Below are 24,273 nucleotides of genomic sequence, written 5' to 3' on the forward strand. Positions count from 1 at the left end.
TGAGTGACGTGAGCAATCTGAATATACAAACCTAGCTGCCCTATTCTGAACAGATTCTAACGTTTTGGACAGATTAGATTGCTGTGGGTCCCAGACGGTGCAAGCGATCTTATGTTCTGGACGAAAAAATTTTAAATATGCTAAAAGTTTCACAGAAGGAGGAGCAAGTCATAGCTTTCGTCTGAGGTAGCCAAGAACTTTATATGCTTCGTTAGAAACGTTTATGTTTGTCAACCAAGTGAGAGCTGGTGTTATGGTCATACCTAAATATTTATAGTAATTCACGGGTGATATTTCGGAGCCGCAAATAAAGTATGACGGAGTAGGCTAGAATTTTCTGCGATGGAAAGAAACGACAGATGTTTTCTTAATTTTGAAAGTCATTAGTCAATTTCTGCACCAGGTTTCAAATATGTTAGATCATTTGCGAGGGTCTGAGAGTCATTAGGGCAGTTAATCTGACGATAAATTACGCAGTCATCAGTGAACAAGCGGATATTAGACGAGTCGTTAATATAAATTAAAAATAGGAGGGGACCGAGACCCGTACCCTGAGGTACACCTGAGATGACAGGACGTCTGGATGGTGAAGCCTCGTTGGCATAAACGAACTGTTCCTGGTTAGACAAGAAATCTTTTTATCCAGTTTAGAACGGCAGTGTCAACATTTAGGCGCGCAAGCTTGAAAAAAAAAAGACAATTATGCGGTACTTTATGAAAGGCATTCTCAAAATCTAGGAAAACGGCGTCTACAGGTATATTGTGATCAATACTTGAGCTGACGACATTAATAACTAAAGAGCGCAAATTGTTTATCTCAAAAAAGTCCTTTCTGAAATCCGTGCTGATTGGGAGTGGGGGAGGGGGGGGCGAAATTCACAGGGATAAGAAAATTGACGGCTTGAGAATAGATTATATGTTCCATTAGTTTACAGCACACGTATATTCGTGATATTAGGCGGTAGCTTGAAGGCGAGAATGCCGGACCTTCCTTTGGTATTGGGATGACCTTGCCAACCTTCCAGTCTTGTGGCACAACTCCACATGACAGTGGCTGCTGGAAGATATGGGACAGTATGGCAGCGGTAAAATGTTGAGTGTTTTTTTTTTTAACTTTAGAATTTATACAGTCAATTTCAGCTGAAGATGACACCTTTAAGGAATCAATTACTTTAACGATACCATTAGGTTTGAAGATGACATCAGGCATAACAGGGTAATCGTGGTGGGGGACACATGGAAATACATGGTCAGGTTCATCACTAAAGACCGAGAAAAACGTGGAGTTCAATGTTCCTGCAACTTCGAGCTGTGGGACTGGAACGTTTTGTATTGGATAACGAGATAGCTTTAGAATAGGTTGGGTTTATGGTGTTCCAAAACTTTTTGGGGTTTGTGCGCAGCATGCCTGGCAGGGTGAAAGAGAAGAATGTTAGCTTAGCGTCTGAGATCACGGAGTCCTAAAGTTTTTCGGTCTTACGATATTTTTCCCATGCGGGCTTGGAGTTTGATGTTTTATCTGACAGGAATTAAGTGTCTTTTCTTTTTATGATGGTTTTTCTTGCGTGCTGCATTTTGTTTTTAAATAGCTCCAAGTTTTCGTCTACAGCACGATTGGGAAAATCTGCAAGGAACCAGTCGCAAAAAGAGGCAAGTACGTCATTCATACCTTGATAGTCGGCTTTGTCGATAGGGTTACTGTTTTCCTTACTTTCTTGGATTGGGAAAGTTATATTGCGAAGTGGCGTGAATAACTGCGTGATCACATAGGCTAGTTAGGTTAGAGATTGATTGAATTTTATTGGGTTGCGACGGTAAAAGTAAATTTAGCAGGCTTGATGAATTCTGAGTCGTCCATGTAGGGAAGGTAATTTTGGATAAGTTGAAGGTTATGCAAGTATCTATAAAGTCACTTTCAATATTCTGTTTTGATGTCGTTAAGGATAAGTTTGACCAAGTTATGGCGGGGAAGTTAAAACCCCCAAGAGAAGAGGGATATGACCCGAAGCTGAAGTTACTGGTTGAAGGGCATCATGAAACTCGCCAATCAACGAGGGAACGGAATCAGGGAGGCAGTAGCAAGCGCCAACGGTAAAGGGTGGAACGGCAGCTTCGCAGCGAATGAAGATAATTTCAAGATTGGAAGGAATGTCGGAAGCGCAGCATTTTAAACTGCGGTGAGCGGAGATTCACGCCCCACCTCCACGGCTGTTATTGCGATCGCAACGAAAGATATCAGTCATTAAATAGAGGAAGCAATTCAGAGTCATAAAATAATGAATTCAGCCATATTTCGGTTAGTACGACGAAGTTACATTCGGTTGCCTGTATGAGGCTCAGGAGGGAATCGCGTTTAGGCAATGTGCTCCTAATATTTGTATAAATAAGTGAAGGAAAGTTGGCATTGGACTGAGCAGGGGCTTCAGTAGATAGCTATGGTGCATGAGGGAGCACCGTTTCTGTAGTCGGGTGAAAACTGTAAGTGACCTTCTTGATGTTCTTTTTCGGTGCGCAAGCTTATAGGGTCGGGATTGAGCTCTGCCGAATGAACTCAGCAGCTTGTGTATCAGGCGCGTGTTGTGGGAGTAATCCTGCGATATGTGCGATCCTGCGATATTTTTTTGCATTAGAAAAAATTCGGCCTTTATCTTTGAAGCTCTTAAATTTTACAATGATTGGCCTATTTCTGCTAAATGGCAAAGTTCCCGGCCGGTGTGCACGTTCGATATCACGCAGGCTGAGCTTTATATCGAGGGTAGCCTTGTAGTTATTTGCGATTAATTCCTCTGATTGTGCTGATGTTTCGCGCCCGGAATCCTTGTGTCCATAAAAAGTAAGGTTATTTCGTCGGGATCGATCGTCTCAATCTTCAAAGCTGCATGTTAGTTCTGAGATTTGCGCAGAATTTCAAACAGCAAGCAATCGAATGTCTTCAACGTCTCCTTTAACTGAGCCTAGGGTGGCACAATGTTTTTCCTATTTTAGCAAGCTTTGGTTTATATTGTTACACGCGTGTGGTATTTGATTGTTTGAATGAGGCGCGTGGGCGCCATCACTCGAGATAAGAGGAGAAAGAACGAACTGGGCTCGCGCTGTGAATCTAACCGGTCAGCGCCGCAACCGCTGTTGTAAATATAACCTGTAAATAGTTGTTCGTCTTACTGGCTCGTCCTTCATGTAACATTGTGGTGGAGGTGGAACGTTCCCCGTCCTCACCACGGAGCTCCGAAGCGGCCGCACCACCGTCTTCTCAGCCATGGCTTCCGATGGAACCACACCATCGCAACCTACACCTGCGGCGCCAACCATAACGTACGTTAGGGTTCCTAGTCTCCGTGATCCCGGCACCTTCTCCGCCCAAAACGACTTTGACATCGACGACTGGTTCAGCATGTATGAGCGTGTTAGCCAAAGCCACCACAGGGACCCTACATCATGCTTGCCAATGTAATCTTTTATCTCGACGGGACAGCGCTTTCGCACTCATGAGATTGAGCTCTCCAGCTGAGACATTTTCAAAGATCGGCTTCACGGCCTATTTGGCAACCCGTCAGCTCGCCAACAGGCTGCGTGAAAATAGCTCGCCATCCGTGTCCAATCGTCGACCGAATCGTATGTCTCCTACATACAGGAATTGCTCGCGCTTTGCCGGAAAGTCGTTGAGCACATGACCGAGGTTGACAAGGTGGGCCATATCCTAAAAATCATCGCGGCCTTCAATTTCCTTGTCTATAACTAGGTTTATACCGTCGATGCCATCGTCAAAGAATGCTGCAGCTTCGAGGTAGCCAAAAGCCACCGCGTCGTCCCACAGTTTCCCGGCTCCCAAACACACCTGCCACGTCCTCTTGCTCCGCTCTTACCGCCACACGACCATTTCAAGAGAACGACACGTGTATCGTTCGCCGCGAGATTGAAGCGGCGAGTCCAGCCCCCCTTCATCCACGACCCCTTGACGGTACCTTTGACCAAGCGGCCTCCCCCCCTCCCCTATTCCCGTTATTCAAGCCGTTGTGCGGCAAGAAATTGCAAACCTTCCATCCCTTCTGCCTGCTCTGTCTCCCGACCTGATTCGGCACCCATTCCCATGTCCACAACATCTAATGACCAGTATTTCGCTCCCAGACAACGCAATCCTGCTGAATGGCGAACCCCAGACGACAAACCCATTTGCTTCTGCTGCCACTGTGTTGGTCATGTATCCCGCCACTGCCGCACAACCTGGATGCCACCGTACTGGAGTTCGTTCCCTGCTCCTCAGCCATACACCGGCGCTCGCCGTTATTAACCTCACCGTCTTTACCCTACTTCTGATGTCCCTGACAGCCGCTTCTCCGTGCGATCGCTGTCGCGTCAACGCCGTCGCTCCCCGTCACTACCCGTCACCCCAACCTCGCCGCTTTTCCTCGCCAAAACGACGGCCGAAAAACTAGGCCATGCAGCACTTGGAGGTAGCGCTGCATCACGTTCGTCCTGCCCAAATGCTCCGTTGACGCTCCTCACCAACACGAACCAAATTGAAGCAGACGTAGATGGTGTTCCGTTGAAGGCATTATTTGATACTGGAGCCCAAGTGCCCACAATGAGCGCTTACTTATGTCGTCGCCTCAAAAAAGTTCTTACGCCTGCCATCACTCGAGCCGTACGCGTCGCCAATGGCACCACTGTTGTCGTCAGGGGTATGTGCACTTCTCGCATAGGAATTGCTGGCCGCCAAGTTCCAGTCCTCTTCACCGTGCTGACCAGTTGCCCTCATGACCTAATCTTTGGGCTCGATTTTCTGTCGACGCATTCTGCCCTCATCGACTGTTCCACCGGTACGCTGTGCCTCGAGCTTCCTCTTCTTTCAGACGTTCGCCCCCAACAGCCGAACAACCTCTGCACTATAGCGTTTGTTCGTTTAACTCCAAAAGCCGTAACCTTCATCGAATTGCCCTCAACAACAACCGTACCTGATGGAGACTATGTCGTCGCACCTATTCGTGGTGTCCTCCTGGCACGCGACATCTCTGTGCCACACTCCGACCTAACCCTTGCCGCTAATCGTCTGCGTCTCCCCGTATCAATTTTGGCTTGACGAAGCAAGTGTTAGCTGAAGGCATAGCAGTGGCCACGGTCCGGACAGTGACAGACGACCACGTCGCTGCTTTTGCAGCCGACGCCTCTCCAGATCCTCCTGACTACCCGCAGGATGCCTTGAACCTCCACGTCCCATTGCGTGCCATGGTCGCTCCAGACCTCGCACCTCACCAAGCAGCCGCCCTATATCGCCTTTTGCTTTCATACCACGACATATTTGACACTAACAATGGACTACTTGGTCAGACGTCCCTTGTTAAGCATCGGATAAACACTGGGGATGCTGTTCCCATTCACCGCCTACCGTATCGTGTGTCCACGCAGAGCGGCAAGTTATTCAGTAGGAAGTAAACAAGATGGTCGCCAGAGGCGTTGTTGAGCCCTCGTCGATTCCTTGGGTGTCGCCGGCCCCCGACGACGTAACTGTATTCTCTCCTACATTTGAGACGCACCTTGAGCGCGTCGCAGCTATCTTTGGAGTCTTCCGCAAGGCTAGGCTCCAATTAAACTCATCGAAGTGCCACTTCGGGCGCCGACAGATTACAGTGCTAGGCCATCTCGTCGATGCTTCCGGAGTACAACCCGAACCGGTGAAGGTACGAGCAGCGAAAGCTTTTCCTGTACCTCAATCTGTCAAAGACGCCCGGAGTGTTGTGGGGCTCTGTTCTTATTTCCGACGGTTCGTGAAAGATTTCGCAGCAATCGGTCGAACTCTCACTGACCTTCTGAAGAAAGACGGGCCATTTACGTGGGCTTGCCCTCAGGCTGCCGCATTTTCGCGCGTTATCCCAATTCTCACCAATCCGGCCTTGGTCCACTTTGACCCGTCCGCACCTACAGAGGTCCGAACGGACGCCAGTGGTTATGGGATCGGTGCCATCTTATCGCAACGCCAACACGGACACGACCGCGTAATAACCTACGCTAGCCGGCTCGTGACAACTACAGAGCGCCACTATTCGATTACGGCGCCCAAATGTCTCGCTCTCGTCTGGGCTGTTTCAAAGTTCCATCCATATTTATATAGCAAGCCCTTCCCAGTAATCACAGACGATCATGCGCTCTGTTGGCTTTCGTCGCTCAAGGATCCTACTGGCCGGCTCGGTCGTTGGGCTCACCGACTACAAGAATATCCCTACACAGTGACTTGCAAGTCGGGATGCCAACACCAAGACGCAGATTGCCTCTCTCGCTACCCAGTCGAAGACGCGACCTCTAAGTCTGATACTGACAGCGACGCCTGTATTCTCTGTTTTCCACTGCTCCATGTAGCCGACGAGCAGCGCCGAGACCCGTCCTTGCGTATCATCATTGACCGCCTGGAATCGTCACTTGCCGACAGTTCCCTTCGCTTATTCAGACTTCAAGATGGCGTTCTCTACCTACACAACTTTCACCCCGACGGCCCTGCATTACTTCTTGTGATCCCTAAACACCTTCGCTCTGCTGTTCTCCACAAAATTAACAGTCTACCAACTGCCGATCACCTCCGTGTGTCACGTACCTATGACGGGATATGCAGACGCTTCTTTTGCCCAGTGTGTGCTCGCTCCGTTCGAAGACACGTAGCTGCGCGTGAGAAATGCCAGCGACGCAAGACACCATCGACGCTCCCTGCTGGGTACCTTCAACCACTCGATAATCCCGCGGAACCATTCTTTCCGGTTCGTTTGGACTTACTTGGCCCTTTTCCTCTTTTTACCTCTGGGAACAGGTGGATCGCTGTGGCCACCGATTATGGCACGCGCTACGCCATTACCCGAGCGCTTTCTACAAACTGCGCCACAGAAGTCGCCGATTTCCTTCTACGCGACGTGATTTTATTACATGGAGCTCCGCGACAACTTCTCACAGGCCGTGGCTGGACATTCCTATCAAAAGTTATCGCGAACATACTGCAGTACTGTACCACGAGGCACATGCTATCCACGTCATACCATCCGCAAACAAGTGGCCTCACGGAGCACCTCAAGCGCACTCTCACACACATGCTCGCGAAATATGTCTCTTCAGACCACACTGGCTGGGACCTCGCTCTACCGTTTGTCACATTTGCTTATAATCCCTCGGGCCACGAAACAGCTGCTTATTCACCATTTGTCCGTCTCTTTGGCCGAGAACCAGCACTTCCCCTCGACACAACCCTCCCTGTTCACGCGGCACGGTCCAGTGAATATGCACTTGACGCCATCGCCCGTTCTGCCCACGCATAGGAAATTGCCTGTGACCGCCTTCTGAAAACTCAAGAGAGTAAAAGGCGTTTGTACGACCGGTGACACAGAGCCGTGCACTTCCCACCTGGTTCCTTGGTGCTTCTATGGTCTCCTTCGCGTCAGGTCGGCCTGTCAGAAAAACTGCTGTCGCGTTACACAGGCCCATACCTAGGGCTTCGTGCCGTGACTCCCATACCTACGAGATCGCCTCTGACGCGTCATCTGCTTCCCAGTCCAGTGATATCGTGCACGTTACATGACTGAAGCAATATCACCGTCCCAGTGATGACATTTAGACGCTCCGGGACGTCGCTTTTTTTTTCCGGGACGCCGCAGGTTTAGTAAACAGCAACAGTACTGGTATAGGGCACCAATGCGATACCGTGGGCTCGGAAACACTATCAATGCATAATACCACGTAGGCGTTGCAAATCTGGAGTAACGGTTCGTTACCTGCGCGAAAAACAGGCGGCGCAGGTAAGCGTCCACCATCGTTGCCGTGTTGGCGAGGAATGTTGGCCACGTTGGTGCTTTGATAGTGGCGGTGGCGCGTCGGTGTCGAAATCGTGACGTGGCTAGCAGGTGACATCGGAGAGGGGGCAAATCGTGACAGATCAAGTAGATCCGACAGAAGACCGACGGGACACATGCCCAGGCGACCATCTGCATGAAAAACAGGCGGCGCAGGTAAGCGTTCGCCATGGTAGCCGTATTGCCGATGAGATCGGTAACAATTGTAGCCAGTGTTAGCAACAATTGTAGCGATTGTAGCCGCTGTTACTTTTACGCCACTGGAGGGGCGATTTGGGGGCGGCGTGCATCGCCTATGACAGTGCTGCAGAGCGCAAAAAATCGAACTGATTTCAAGAATCAGCCCGTGTCCACTGAAAAAGTTCGTTGAACTGAAATATTTCCTATTTAGAAATTCGTGAAAGTGAGAGATTTTTGGATGGAATACGTAGAATAACCGCCGGCGATATGCAAAAAGTTCCTTATTCTGAAATATTCATTAAACCACCTTTCGTAAATCTGAGAGTTTACTGTATTGAGACCTGTGCATGATCATGCCAACCATGTGTCTCCTTCTAACAATAAAATAAATATCACACTCATGCTGAATTTTAACTCATCATTTTTGTTGTAGTAAAAAAGTGTGACCCCGCGGAAAGCTAATATTACATGTTTATAATACATTTGGAAATGCTAAAATGTTCTATATTCGATTTGATACTCCATGGTCTCATTTCGCGAGCACTCGTATTCCATTGGATTCGGAAATTTCAGTATTCGATCGCGCCTAGTATATATGCAGGCCGATTCAAGATATAAAACCACAGGGAGAAACAGGGGAAAGACTGTACTTCCCGGACGCTTTCAGACGCCAGAATGCTCTCGCGTGAGCGCACGTCCGTCTCCCAGCTTAACAGACTCAGATGGGCTAGTTTGTTGCCGGCTTGACGGAGCATGGTCATAACGGAGCGTTTTGTGGACAGCAGACAGGATCGGCGTCTCTACTGTGTTCATTCTTTCTGTGTCTTCTCCTCAAAACGCGCCGTTATAACCATGTTTCGTCTACCAGAGCTTATTGACGTTGGGCAAAGAGTGCACGAGCAACTCGGCAGCGCGAGAGCACTCTCACTTGCACAGGAGCCTTTGTACTGAAGGTCAAAATCCAATGCCCGAAAATGGGCGAAAGTGGCGTTATTTGGCTAAACAAGGCGTTATTTGGCTAAAACAAAATAAGGGCAAGGGCTTTCTGATGCGCCCTCGTACTTACAGGCTATTTCCATAAACAATTATTTTACTCAGTAGCCTGCCATCGCTTACCGTCGCTGTTCCTTCAATGCTCATACCATTTGCGTCATTTATTTTTCTTCTTTCTTCATCAGTTCTTTCACTACTCCTGTGGTGCTATGCAGAACGCGCCGAGTTTGGCGAAACTCGGGATCTTCACGAGCTGTGGCGACACCCCAAGATGGAAGCACAAATGGTACCGAGACTGTTTATCTTTCGACAAGCCTCCAGTTTCATTGATTTATCTAGATTCACTCAGGGTGGCTATCATTCCTCGGGCGTTGATTTCTGGGCGTTCGACAAAGTGGGGCTCACGTGATCACACCGTCGGTGCATGGTCATACCTTCATTCACTTTTTTTGTTGTTCCACCGAGTGCATTACATGCAGAAGCAAGTTATAAAACAAATGTTTTTAGTACAATATTATTAGTTACATTACCGTGGTTTAGAAGCATTTTAAAGCTTACAAGATGTACACTAAATGTGTATTAGACTAATTTGTAATTTAGTACGCTTCGCATTATACCACAAGGGAACGCTGTGGTGGCGTCATCATATCCATCCACCGGGCGAGCATGGCGGCTAAGCATCAGAGAGGCTCAGTTTAAACAAACTCGTACAACTAGCTTGCAGTGCGCGACGTAGTGATCAGGCTCGACGATGGCCACTATTTCTTGGATAGTTCTGTTCCTCCGTGAGCAATAAACAGGCTTAAGAATGCCAGTAGCTTCGGCGATATTACAGATCGTAACGCGCTCCTAGTGTACCCGGCGTAATGCTGAAGAAACAACTTGTCCGCTGCTGTTTCTGTGAGTGCGCCGAGTTTCTCCACCCTGCGTGACTGCGAGCGTCACGAATATTACATAGTGTGTGCAAGAGGAAGACAGCCTATATAGCTACGATGCGACAAGGAGGTGGCGCCGACGATGGATCTCGCAACCAACACAGTGAAGTAGACATCGATAAACTGCAGATAAGTATAATTCTACTGTTTCATATTTAGCATAATGGCGAACGGGTTCAGTTACTTTCGTAGTAATGAACTGAATGTCCAGCAATTTAAAAAAGGCATTGAGAACCAAGAAGTGTTCGTGCTTTTACATGCACGTGGGCCCCCGAAAATTTAATAGTGATCGCGTTTGCCCGAACTTCGAAGCCAGGCCATGCCATATTCATGTCATCAATGAGGTAATTGAAAAATCTGCAGCGCACAAGAATCTTTTTACATGGCTTCATTTATTGCAAAAAGGCATTTGGATTGATTAGATACACATAGAGTCATAAACCAGGGGCGTAGCCAGGGGGGGGGGGGGGGGAGGGCTTATGGGGCTTCAGCCCGCCCCCCCCCCCCCCCCCCGAAATTTTTTCGTGCTGTCCATGCACCACCGGCCAAAACAACCCCCGGCGCGGGTAATCATGCTCAATTTTGTCTATAATATCCTTTTCATGCTCGACAAAACTTTTAGTGGGAGCATTGCGAAATCGCACTGGATTTCGCGGCAACGCCTATGCACCGGGAGTCACATATCGTAACGCAAGGAGCTCCATCCGAGTACGAAGTTGCAAAAGCGTGGCGGGTGGGCTCGTCGCGACATCTCGCTGAGGCAGCAGAATCTCGGGAGCGCTTGGATTTCAATTCTGACACTTTATGGGTATAAAGTTCTAATAAACTTTTGATGCGAAATGTGCATTGACATTTCCAAAGTGGGGCTTTAGATTTTCAATTCCGGAACGTTGTGGGTTTAATGGTCTTATAAACATTTGACGCCAAAGGCGCATTGACTTTTCTAAAGTCTTAGATTGGAACATACAACTAGACAAGCCAAATCAACACTTTCAGAGAAGTTGACAAAACACGCAGTGAGATACGATGAGACGAAGCGTTGTGGCAGCAACCTGCCACAGCACATGCGTTTTTCTCGTGTTGCGCCGATCACCGCGTGGCGCACTTCGGTGCGCGTTTGGTTTTCTCTGGCTGAGTGGCTTTTCACCTGGCAGAGTTTTGGATGCCTTCTGGCTAGCGGACGAGAAAAAGAAACAACGGACGCTGACCGCCATTACTGTGAAGACTCGACGGATCGCACCGCGTTCGCTCAAGCGCAACCTCTCCGGGAAGTCTTGTTTCGCCGGTGTAGGATACCTAGCACTATGCGTATGGTTCTCGGTGACCAAGCCTCTCACGTTTTCTTCAATATTCTTTCGGCAGCCACCTTAGGTTCCCAAAGTAGGTATTCGATTGTGACCAAAGTACTGTCCTTTGCGTTTTTTTTTTCATTGCCCCGCCCCACAAAAAAAAAGATACATTGTTGCGGCGCAGCGAATTGTTGCATAGTGACAGTTTGTTACTTGTTCTTTTGCGGAAAGTAATCGGCTACGGCACGCTTCAGTTGCCAGATACCATTATTATATTATTGTAATAGCAATTATATGAACACTCCTGGCGCATTCCTGCTGTCGCCGTCTCCCTCATGTTACGTATGACGTCTAAGGGCGATAACGCCGTGACCGCGCACCGCATTCTGTGTGTGCGATTGAAAACGTAAGAGGGGGGGATGGAATGGGTGAGCCGACGATGGTGGCTCAGTTTTGTGTGCGCAGAGGAGACAAGCGGGGAGCAAGCGCGCCTTCCGTCGCGCGCGATACATTGGGGGGAGTGGATGGAAGGGGGGCGGGATCTATGATTCTGTGAATCTGTTATTGCGCAACATGTTTATGTGCCTTTTCTGACGCATTAAACACAGTGACTTTTCCTTAGATACGTAGATTTATTGGAGACTTATACGTATATTTAAATATCTTGTTGCGAGGTTTTGTGTATACGTGCAGTGAACTTTCTTTCGAGTGACACTATTTTGCCCTTTATCAAGCATTTGTATATTCCATTGTATCTTCGCATTTCTAATGAACGAGGGCGAGTAAACTGAAAGTGAGCCTACCCACGCCACGCAATAATTTTTCCGTTCATTATCTGCGAGGCATGCGCGTAGCACACATGCATCTTTCATTTACAAAAGTGAGAGGCAGGCGTGAGGGTAAATGTACTTTAATGCTCTAATACACTAGATTGTACATGGTTGCATGGCGTAATTAACACTTCAGAAGTTGAGCAGCGGGTTGAAAAAGGACGCGAAAGTTGCAAAGGCGATCAATACCGGACCATAGCCACCGTGCAATCATCCCCAACACAATTGCAAAGGTTGACGAGCTGATTAGACAAGAACGGAGGATAAGCATCGATGAATTCGCAGAGCGTGTGAACATCAGTCGCGGTTCCATTCACACCATAATTCATGAACATCTCGGTTATCGGGACTTGCGTGCGCAATGGATGCCCAAGATTTTGAACCACCGCCAGAAGAAGGTTCTGCGCTGCCTCGACTCATCTGATCCGGTATCACAATCAGGGTGACGACTTCTTGTCTGCAATTGTGATCGGGGACGAACAATGGTGCCACTACTACGAGCCTGAAACACGACGGCAAAGCTTACAGTGGAAACATTCGAATTCACCACGCCCAAAGAAAGCAAAGGCCGTCATTTCCGCTGGAAAGGTGTTGTTGACTTTTTTTTTTTTTTTTTGATCGTCAGGGGTCATTACTGATAGAATTTGCTAAAGCCGGATAGGCTATCAATCTTTTTCGATATTGTGAAACGCCGGATCGGCTGCGTGTCGCAATGAAGAAGAAACGACGTTAAAAATTGATGAATGGGGTCATGTTGTTCCACAACTTCGCTACGGTATTGGGCTGCTGAGCAAGAGGACGCGCCATTCAATCCCGCCCACGCATTTCGATGGGGGCGAAATGCGAAAAACCCCCAGTACTTAGATTTAGGTGAACGTTGAAGAACCCCAGGTGGTCGAAATTTCCGGAGTCCTCCACTACGGCGTGCCTCATAATCAGAAAGTGGTTTTGGCACGTAAAACCCCATAATGTAATTTTTAATTGTTCCCCGACAATGCCCGCCCTCACATCGCTGATGTGGTTAATACAAAACTGGCAAAGTTCAAGTGAGAAACGCTGCAACATCCGCCATACAACGGAGACCTGTGGCCTTGCATCTTCCACATTTTGGGACAAATGAAAAAACTGCTGAAGGGAAATATATTCGTGTCGGACGATGACGTGAAAGAGTCAGTTGCAGATTTGTTTGAGCAGTAACCTAAGAAGTATTATGAGACGGGAATCACCCGATTCCTTAGTCAATGGGACAAATGCCTAAATGCTCATGGAGACTACTTTTAAGTAAAGTACACCGTTTGTCATATATTCGCATTGGCTCACTTTCATTTGACTCGCCCTCGTATATTTTGCAGAACGGCTTTATATAGGCGCTCCCTGTTCGGACAATAATTTCGGTGCGATTACTCACGACCAGTGACAGCTGCTCCTGCCTAATACATTGGAATAAATGACAGCGTCATTGAGGTGTTTCACTGGCTGTTGCATATTTACAAAAATGTAAACAAGGTTCTTCAATGACAAAGTTTCATTAACATAATTGTCCTCAACTTTCCGCTGTTCATTTCATGGCCTTTATATTTTTCATATCAGTGGCATGCACTGCTTTGCTGGTTTCGAACTGATGTAGTTCTAAAGATTGTGTGATATTTTCTTAACTTGTTAAATACACAAAAACAAGGCAGCATTGATATCAATTATTTTGTGCACAATTTCTGGCACATACGAGTATATTTTTTCATAAAAACATACATATATTACTTGTTCTGACAGTGCGTACCGTTCAAGAATTCGTTTGCAGCATGTTTCGCAATGCAATGGAGTTATTATTCATGTATTTAATTCCTCGACAAACTGTTTAAGAGGAAGCTTTAGCTCAGGCCCGACTGCGACGCGGCCTATTCAAATGCATCTAAAACGCAGAAACGCTTTTCTTAGATAACCTCTGGATCGCTTTTAATGAAACTTGTTGAGTTTAAGAGAGATAGCTAAATACTAGTATCTCTTGGAAGCGGAATTTTGATTTAGGGCCTGAATTTTGTTTAAAATATTTTTAAAAATTTGAAAATGCGATAAAATAGAAGCACGACGTTGACAAACTAATAGCTCTTCATGAAAAACAGATATCGCGGTTCTTCAAACGGCATCTATTATAAGAGTCAAAGCGGACAAATTTGGTATGTCAATTTGTATCTTACGTGAATTGGTTACGTGGTACACAAGGGTTCCGCAAAAGCCGTATTTCGATAATACTAAATTGTTTGAGAGTAATTAGTAGCATATCGATTTTGTCCACTGTAGATGTACTGTTGGATGCAATTTGCAGAATTGTGATATTTTTTATTGTTGAGTTAGAGTTTTAAACGTGATAGTTTCGTTTTCTGAAAATTCGCTATTTTTCCCAATTTCCTAATAAAAAATTTACCTAATAAATGAAACATTCGAAACCAGAAGTCAGTTTAGTATAAATTTTTCTTTTAAATGCAAGAAACGTCGTCAAATTTGGCGCAGTGGTTGCCGTGAAAACCGAGCCCACCTTCTACATGTATTTTAGATAGGAGCACCCAAGCTAAAGCTTCCCCTCCTAAGGAGGAGGCCAAGCTTCAAGGTGAGCACCCCCCCTTCCCCCCCCCCCCCGAACGAAATTTCTGGCTACGCCACTGTCATAAACGTTGTACATCATAGAGCATAAGAAGCACAATACCCTGCTACCCTGCAGCTGTATTAATTCGCAACTAGCAAAGTGGAATAGCAATAAAAAAGGGGGTCAGGCAAGGAGATAAAATCACCGAAGTGCTATTCACCGCCCGGTTAGAAGTATTCGAACTATTACACTTAGGCGGGCCTAGACTGAGCATTGGAAGGTTGAATATTATGGAAAAGATAAAGGTAACCATCACTGACTTGGTGAGATAACAGAAATTCATGAGTGATATTCAGCCCGCCGAATCTATGGAAGAGTATCTTTATCCATGTGAAATATCAATAGCAGGTACTGATATAAAGCAGGAAACTTATTTAAAATTTCATGGCTTGAACAACACATGAAACGCATTACCGAGTGGTCATCGCCACGTTACCGATATCCTGGAAAAAGGTTTACAATCATTGCATTCTACCGGTTATGCAATATGGGACATAAACCTGGAGGTTAAAAAAGAAACTTGAGAAGCCGAGGACTGTGCAGAAAGCGAAGTAACAAAAACTGTTGGAGATAGCATTAAGGCAGGAAGGCAGTGGCGCAGTAAGCCGTGGCAACTGATATGCTAGTTGAGATTATGAAAAAACAATGGAGTCGGTGGGCAGGCCATGCACAACTTCAATTACTTGTTGCCGATTTATAACAGGTGATTACATAAGCGCGACAGAATGGATGCCAAGGAGAGAGAACTGCAGCCGAGGTTGGTAGAAAATTGCGTAATGAGACAAAAATATGATTTTGTAGGCATAGGAAGCAATCGGCTCGCATAAGACGGGATTGTAGGGAGAGGCACTTGTTTTGCAGTCAACAAAAATAGGTTTGTGGGGCTGACAGTAGAGACTTGTGAAGGCGCGGGGACACCTCAGCTGCTGGCACACTAATCAACATGACAACTGGCTCTGATATAGACAACCCCAGTTATGAAAAATAAAGCATCGTTGTCCCAACACATTGTTTTATTTTGCACACTACACTAAAGGCTTCCACAGTTGAGGGCGCTTAGTACCAATAGTGCAACGAGCATTTTTCCTTGTAAATAATAGTTTATATGCGGTTGATTCATTCCAAGAATCCACTCTATTTTTGCAGCAAAACATTCTGATGCTGGAGGCACTCAACCGCCTAGTGACAGTAGGCGAGCTCCAGGCACGTGCTCTTGATAGTGTGGCAGAGATCCAGAGGGCTGCTCTGCAACAGCAGTATCGGTGCCTTCGCTGCTCTCCAGTCGAGCCCCTAGAAGACACCTTATAATGGAGTTTTCAGTTTATTATTATGTTTATTATTCAAGAGATTGAATAAAATTATTGCAGTAAACGTTCTGCTGTGCACATTAGGACACTTGTAACATGCACTGGGTGTCTCTTCAAAATGGGCAAAGACGTAAGACAACCTGTGCCACCCTTGGGCTATGAAAATAAAAAATACACTAATGCAGCATACACGTCATTGTGCTGTTTGTTCTTTCTATGTTCAAGAACACAGTCTGTGTTAATTAGCCACAAGATGAAAGGTGTGTGTAGTTCCCAATGAAAAGACAGTTAGCACAACAGCAGCTTAATAATGCTATCACCTATATACTGTGCATACGAATGCAACACTCCCCGATTCAAAGGTGCCATTACATGCATGTTCGACGCCACATACTCTTTAACAATGTAATATATTTGCATGTACTAATTTTCACACAGCTTAAGCCCTTTCATAGCTCACTGGTGATGTATCTGCTTCATAGGCCAAATAATTTTGCACTTTGTCCTTTTGTGTTGTACGAAAAGCGGCATCCTCTACAATCGGATACAACTTCAGAAGATGACCCCGCCCAGATGACCAAAGCGCAGCAGCTGATTGCCTCTATGTCTAAAGAAATAGTCCCTCTCCAACGAGCGGGTTTAGTGCATCCGGCTGCAGGACGTCAGTCTAGAGTGCGTGCCCGTTGGTGCAGGCTTGTGTTCACCTGCCTTTGAAGTGACGATTCCGCGGCCTCCTAAAGTTGTATCCGACTATAGAATCACATAATGCCTTGCACCGCTTGCGTAAACTTTAGCAACTTCATAGCACACAATGATCAGGAACAGAAATCTATAAAGGCATCCAAGCAAAGCTGGCTGGCCACAGTTCCATTATGAGGGGCTGTAAAAAGGTCTAGCCATATATTGCCATGACTTCCTTGAAAAAGAGGTGGCATTTGGTACTTCTTTAGAATCAAAAACAGATTACAGTGAATGTTGTCTACCACGTCAAAACAAACTGAGCTTGGTTATCTGCACAGCATGTAATGAAAGCTTGTTTCACATAGGAAACAAACTGCTCTCTCCAGTACAATTTTGAGGCCGGTATGGCACCTATTATATCAACAGTGTCAATATACAAATTACACTTTTCACAGGCCATTAATTTCACCATTATTTTTGTATGATGGTTCTTTCAATGAGTGCTTGTATTACATGAGCAGGTGGATTTGAAAGCAAAGATTAATTTGCAAACCTTCAGACTTCAATATTGTGTGGCAAGGTACTGGCATGTTGTCGAGTAGCTCACACTTCCTCGGTTCTGCACCAAAGAAGCCCAATGCTCTATTTGAAGTTGGATCACTCAAGAATTGGACGGCACACAAATAAGCGTAACACACACAGCATGGCGTTCTGCTGTGTGTATTTCTCTTCTTTGTGTGCCGTCGAATTGTTGTGCAATTCCACTTCAAGCTTCTATACCAATACACCCAGTCTTCAACCTCACTAATGCTCTAGTTATTAGGCCACAATGGCACACATCTTTGAAATGTCCCAACACAAATTAGCTCTCCAGAAAATCACATGTGTTAAATTTTGCAGCACAGGTGCAAGCACGTGCCATATTCTCTATCACTAAACTCACAGGAATCAAAGGGGCAAGCATTAACCAGCCTTACTGCTGCCTTTACCATTATCCCCATGACACCAATAGAAAGACAGCGCCACGTTTCAGTAAAGGGAGTGGCGAAGGGAAAGGTGTGACAGCAAGGCTTACAATAAAAATAGCGGTTACAAGACATGTTCAATGCCAGAATATGCTGCAGGTCGCTCATCCTGCTGTGGCATTGCGGCAAGCTTTTACACATTTGAGCATATCACGGTTGTGTAACCATTGCTCTAAAGCTGTACAAAAGGTCTACTCGCTCTGCAATTTTTCTTTTTATCATGGTGGGTTAAAGACCCACTTTCATTGGCATCTGCACAAGACTTCTCCTGATATGTAATTTTGCCTTGGTGGTTCATGACATCTTCACGCACACCGAGTTCTGCAGAGCATTAGATCTGCATTATTCTACTGTTTAAGAATTAGAGCACCATTATGACACTAAAATATATTATTTGTCCATCCACAATAACGCTTCCACCCTCCCAAAAAACACACTGAACCTCTGGTACATGCATCAACAGTGAACAGAGCAAACACCCTGAAGTATTTTCTTCATGCAACCCAGCACACTAAGATTTTCAATGGATTTTCATTTCGCCACAAATGCATAGGCACAACCGGCTTGGCGCAACATCCGCATCTCGCGCTGCAAGGAATTGTGCAATGCCTCACTGCTTCATAGTGCGGCCGATAGATGACGCATGACCGAAATTCCGAATTATGCATACTAAGTAACTTTACCAATGAAGAACCCCAAGCTCTTTATGAGATTAGCATTCATAGGGTACTTCACACAATTTGTGATATCTATTTATCTATATATATATATACCTAATTAACCTGTTTCCCAAAAAAGTGAGCCATTTGAATGGCGCCCTGATAGACAAGTAGAACAATCGGCAAAAAGTCAGTAACAAGCGAAAAAGTCAGTACCGTAGGCAGCCGCATGCGAGATGTCGGTAACACAAATTTAAGTCGGCTACACAGAAGTCACAAATTTGACAATATGGCGTGTCTAGACACTGCTTCAATTCTATCACAGTAACGCTGACGTTGATGGCGCCTTAATTCTTACATACTTTCCGTCGACACACCCGACTACGTTCGTAATGTTCCCGCGAAGTAGGGAGAGTTCTTTTTTATATGTCCGCTCTGCCGCAGTCTTCGGGAAAGCCAGCCACCGCTTACGCACTGCCGCATCGATAAGCGCGTCAGACACATCTCTGACACAGCGGCTCACAGTAGTTTGATGAAGTCCAATGTAACGCTCCGCGCCAGCGCTTCCCTGAAAACTCGCACTCCCGTAGAAACGGAGGACGCAGAGGACTTGCTCTTCGACGGTGAGTGAATGAAGCCCGCCACGCTGTCTCCACAGACGAGAGTCTTCGCCTAGCTTGTCACACAGCCAGCGCACAGATGCCTTTGACAGGCGAAAATGACGCTGAAACTCCACGTCGGTCATGTACGTGAACGGGTCCAGACGGTCATACTGATGCTTGCTGCCGCTGGATGCAATGACACAGGCTGCTGCTGCCGCCGCCATGTTCCCGAGTTTAACTCGGAGGCGCTTTCGCGATGTACGAGTTTTGCACGAGTTCGCCTGTCAATCAAAACCAGAGGTATGTAACTCTTGTGCACGCACCCACCACGGTTAGGCCATGCCCAACTTATTTTTCGGCAACAGCAACGCGGTGCGGAGCTGAGAGACATAGACAATCTTGACCACGGACACAAAACACGCACAACGCACTATCATCGGCGATGTAATGAGCAACACTATCAAAAGCAATGCGTGGACTCTCGCGGCCTTATGCATATATCTTTCGGACTTAGATGGCTCCAACACGGTCTCATGCCGGCATTGTAGCGACGCAGCGCAAAGTAAATAATTATCGCCACGTCACTGTAGCTGCTTGCAAGGCGTCGACGCGCCTGGCTGGACGACGATGCTGAGGAGTGCGTATCGCAGCAATCATTTGAGATGGCTACTCTGTCATCGGTGATGTATCGGAGCCACAGCGTCGAAAACACGATCAGCGTCCGAGAATCGCAAGCTTTTCTAGACCCAGTGCAATGGCATTTCTTCATCACAAGCACTGCGCACTCAACAGTTACAACACCTTCCTCTGTTAGAAGTCGAATTTCATAGCTGCACACAAGAGCCCTCACCAGCCAAAATGCGATTGCTGCGGTGTCGTTACGATATCCATCTGCGATCGCTGCTGGCCCCAGCAGAGGTAATCCGCAAGCACCTTGTAGTGCACTACACGCTCAAATACTGCGTACATTCTCTCAGAGGCACGTTCACTGGGCAAGCGATGACAAGCGAAGAATTGTGTCGCTGGGAAGCACGCACTTCTTCGCAATGCATCGCAGAGGCTTCGCGTAGAAAGATAAACTGGTACATTTTCACGGTACTGCGTCTCTACGGACCCTAAAATAACGTACCGCCATTTTGCAGCGACAGCCATTGCTCCCGTATCTATGACTAGTGTGTAGTTTTTAGTTGGGAGAGCGGGGGCCTTAATAGCCTAGTGAAGCGCCTGCGATGAACAGCCGTACCACGGCGCTGCGTTTCCATTCCCCTATTAGAGAGAGAGTGGTGATGACTGACTTTATTGAGAATAGCACTGCAGCGCCCCTAGGCGACTTCTCCCTGTATGAACTCCCTCGTGCGTGCGATCCTCTTCAATGTATCCGTTTCTAAGCTTTCGCCTCACTGTCGCCACTCGCGGCAATACGTGCAAAATTTAATAGTTGGCTTGATCTCCATTTGTCATCAGAAATTTCTAGCATTCAAAACAAAAAACAGATACTTAAAGAAATAGAACTGTTTGTTATGTTATTTGTTGTATTTTAACATATTCGATTGAGTGAAAGTGTAGGTGCAAGAATGCGCCGCTTATACCCTGTTCGCATTCGACGGTGGATAGAAAGGTAGTGCCCGAAAGAAGAGGCAGGCCCTTGACGCGCCCGAGAAAGGCGTGGCAGGCGGTTCACGGCAAATGTGCAGATAGACAGTGGCAGAGTTACGGTATTGCTAAGTTGCGATAATCCGTTGATAAGGATACGCGGCGCTGGCGCGTTTCGTTGTGCAGCCTTCTGCGCTTGAAACGTGGTAGCAGCTTGCCGCGCAGGGTGCGCTCATGTTGTCATACGCGGCTTTTTCTCTACATTTGTTTTGCCTGTAGCTTTTGCGCGTTCCACGCTATCTCCGTTCACTGACTGCCGTCGAGCAAACTCGGGTAAAACTCGGGCGAACGAGAAACTCGGCGCATCCTGCATAGCACCGCTGTTATGTACTCGCCCCTTGCAGATTATGATTCTTATTTTTTTCGTCCATTGTTTACTACCTTGTGCATATTTCTTTCTGTAGTTCTAAAAACCTCATACAATACAGTTCTTTTTTTCTTTAGACACTACAGAAAATTTATAAAAGGGATACGACCATGAGACACCTGTCGTCTACACGTGCGAGCTCTAGCGCGAGGTGGAAATCCTTTTCCGCTGCTTAAGTTACTCTGAAAGCAGTAATTCACGAAAAAGTTTTTCAGTAACTTTTTATAAAAACTTGGGGACAGTTTACATGAAAAACTTGTAGGCCGTCACAATTGGTGGCATACGAGTTCTTTGTTTGAAATTTAAGAAATAGCACGTAACTTGAGATATTCCTAATCGAAATTGAAGGACAAATCAGGCTACATCGAGACAGCTTGACAGGCTGCGGGACCCGACACAGAGTGCCACATGCTTGCCAGGTAAGGCGTGCCACAACACTAGCTGTCGCGACTATCACATACGTTCAGTTGCAAAATTCCCAGCGCTTGTCATCATGAATCGTCTCGGCCTGACATGATAGCAGGCCCATCTTTTCTGCACTCCCGCGCGCTCAGCTTCGATATTGCCAGAATTTACGGTTAAAATTCGCTGGTAACTATCACCAATTAGGTAAGACTTTCAAGGTCTTTAAAACATCAGGGTGCATTGAAATATGACTGCCTTCAAATTCAACAGTTAAGCAACTGACCCTAAATCACTAATAAAAACGTTAACTATAAAATTTTGGTTAGTCTTCTGGAGCTCGCCTTAATGGGGGAAAGCATGCCTGCCTCGCCTAAAAACACGACTGCAAAAATGCCACGTTGGCTGCGCTTATAGCCTTTTTATTAGACATCTGCTTTGTTTTCAAAAAAACACTGCATATTCCGCTTCCATTGAACCCTTTCTCTCACTCTCGAAACAATGTTTCGCTTAACATCGGTTACATTTTAATCATTCTATCATCATATTTTATTATTATTATTATTAATATTATTATTATTAGAAAGCCGTGGCGATTGTGTTAGTACAACTTCTACTCTATAGCGTACGGCACGCATGTCGAGTTAATGGTGTTCAGCGCTTTCCACGGGAGGAAGAATGAGGAAAATGAGCTTCGCAAAGCCGGAGCACATTCCTCTAGCCTAATTCCCTCATTTCATTTACTATGTCATTCGTTCTTCCTTCCTTCCTTTGCCTCTTTCTTTCTTTGAGATGGTTGGAGTTTGTTGGGGTAACAAGGAAAGACGGGGGGGGGGGGGGGGGAGGCGAGATGCTTCTACCTCCGCAGCCGACTTCACCGTCGTGATGCGGGCCAACTCACTCTTTCCGCCAGTCATACGCGTCTACAGCTACGTCGGCGTCGCCGCGACGTTTTCACATTTCGCAGCAAGGCGTACCTGAAGCTGTACGTGCAGCGGCGGCATCTTTAACCCTGACCTTGGCTTGGTTTCAGTCACCTCGACGCGGAGAGACAAGGCATGTCGGTGGAGCCGGCTTTCATCCCTGCGTCCGGGTTGGCTTACCGCAACGGCGCAACCATCATCATCTCTGGCGCAAGCGTCGTCCCCACTGATCCGTGGCGTTTGCCGAACATGACTGTACAAGACGGTCACTCAGGCCGGTCCGAAAGACGTCACGTGCCAGTTGTTTGCTTTGGTCAGAAAAGAGGGCGACCTGCCGCGGCAGGGAGACAAAATCTGCTTTCATTCTTTTTTTCTGTCGTGTTGTCCGTGGCCCTTGCGCAGGAGATGGGACACCGCGGCTCTCTTCGCGTCGCTGTAGCGGAACGCCGCCTCTTTTGTTAAGGAGGAGACAATTTGCGCGTATTGTGTGGCCAGCCGGCAGCCGGCAGGTCTCGGTGTACGCGCGCTGCCACAGCGCCTCCCCATTCCACGCTGGTTGAACTTGACGACCATTCCAAGAGCCCATTCTAGTTTCGCAGTCCTTCAACTTTTTCTTTATTGTTCTCTTAGACGAGTCAACTGGACAAGCCGGTTGTCTGCCACAGGCGACAGTACTAGCTTTTCTGACCAGCGTTGACATTTGATCGCCGTATCTTCCATCACAGTCTGCCTGCGTGTCCGCGGTGCAAGCAGACTAACATCCTAATCTCGTTTTGTAGTTTCCTTCTCTTTTTTGCGTTCTCTAGACGCGCTTCTTTTTTTATCTCGTATTTGATACAATTAATGACTCCACGTGCGGGTCGTTGTTTTCATTTGAGGTTGTTAAAGACAATTCTTCACTATGTACCAACCGCTACTACTTCACTAGAGTCTTTCAGGCATGAATTAAATGTAAATTACAACAGCTGCCAGCCTCCTATCGAGAATATTTACCGCCTTAAATATAACCCTATGCGACACGAGACCGAACCACGAAAATTCACTTGTATATCTCTTTTTCTTTGAATGCCCGGATTACTGAAAATGCTGCAGACGAATTCAACTTGCTGCATATCATAAGAAACAGTACACAAATGGCAGTATGTGTTGCAAAGTCACAGGTGTGTTCGTCACTAAGGTAAGGATCGAAGAGCTAATATTCTCAGTTTACTTGGAAATCATGGGCTCATCAATTCATCATTCAATCGATCTATCAGTCAGAAAGGTATCACTTCTTCGATGTATCCAAACAGCCACACCAAATCTGCTTAGACTGGAGATAATTCCTTGAAAACCGTACTTTTATGTCACCCGCAATTATTTACGCAAACTGGGACCGATTCCAGAAACAGGCTTCAAACCATGCAATATTCTCGGAATTAATTCCAAATGATTTGAGTTTGAAGACCAGTAAAGTTTGTAGAATGCGGTCAAAAGCGCTAACAAAATCGATAAAAATTGCGTCAGCTTTCAGTCTTGAATCGATCGTTGTAGCAAAGTCATGTATAATTTCTAAAAGTTGAGCAATAGTGGAATGTCCTTGCCTGAACCCGTTTTGTCCTAGGTTATTTTCTTCCGGATAAGTCACGATATCTTTATTTTTAATATGTTCCATTAGTTTGCAACATATGTTGATTAAGGATAGTGGCCTGCATGCGTCAAGAAGTAGCTTGTTTCTACATTTGTGAATGGACGCATCCTTTGCGCACAACCAATCTGCGGGAAGCAAGGCTGGTTCAAGTGATGAACTGATAATTCTGTGCTGGCAGGGGAACAACTGACCCGCGTATCGCTCGAAGAAAGTGCTGGATAAATTACCACGGCCCAGTGATTTTTTTATCAAGTTTATGTAGCAGCAAATTCAAAATGCCGGTCTCTGCTATCAAGATATCAGGCACTGCTGATTCGCATCCTGACAAGGCAT

This window comes from Dermacentor andersoni, chromosome 5 (genome assembly GCF_023375885.2).
Source record: "Dermacentor andersoni chromosome 5, qqDerAnde1_hic_scaffold, whole genome shotgun sequence".
In the NCBI taxonomy this organism is placed as follows: domain Eukaryota; kingdom Metazoa; phylum Arthropoda; class Arachnida; order Ixodida; family Ixodidae; genus Dermacentor; species Dermacentor andersoni.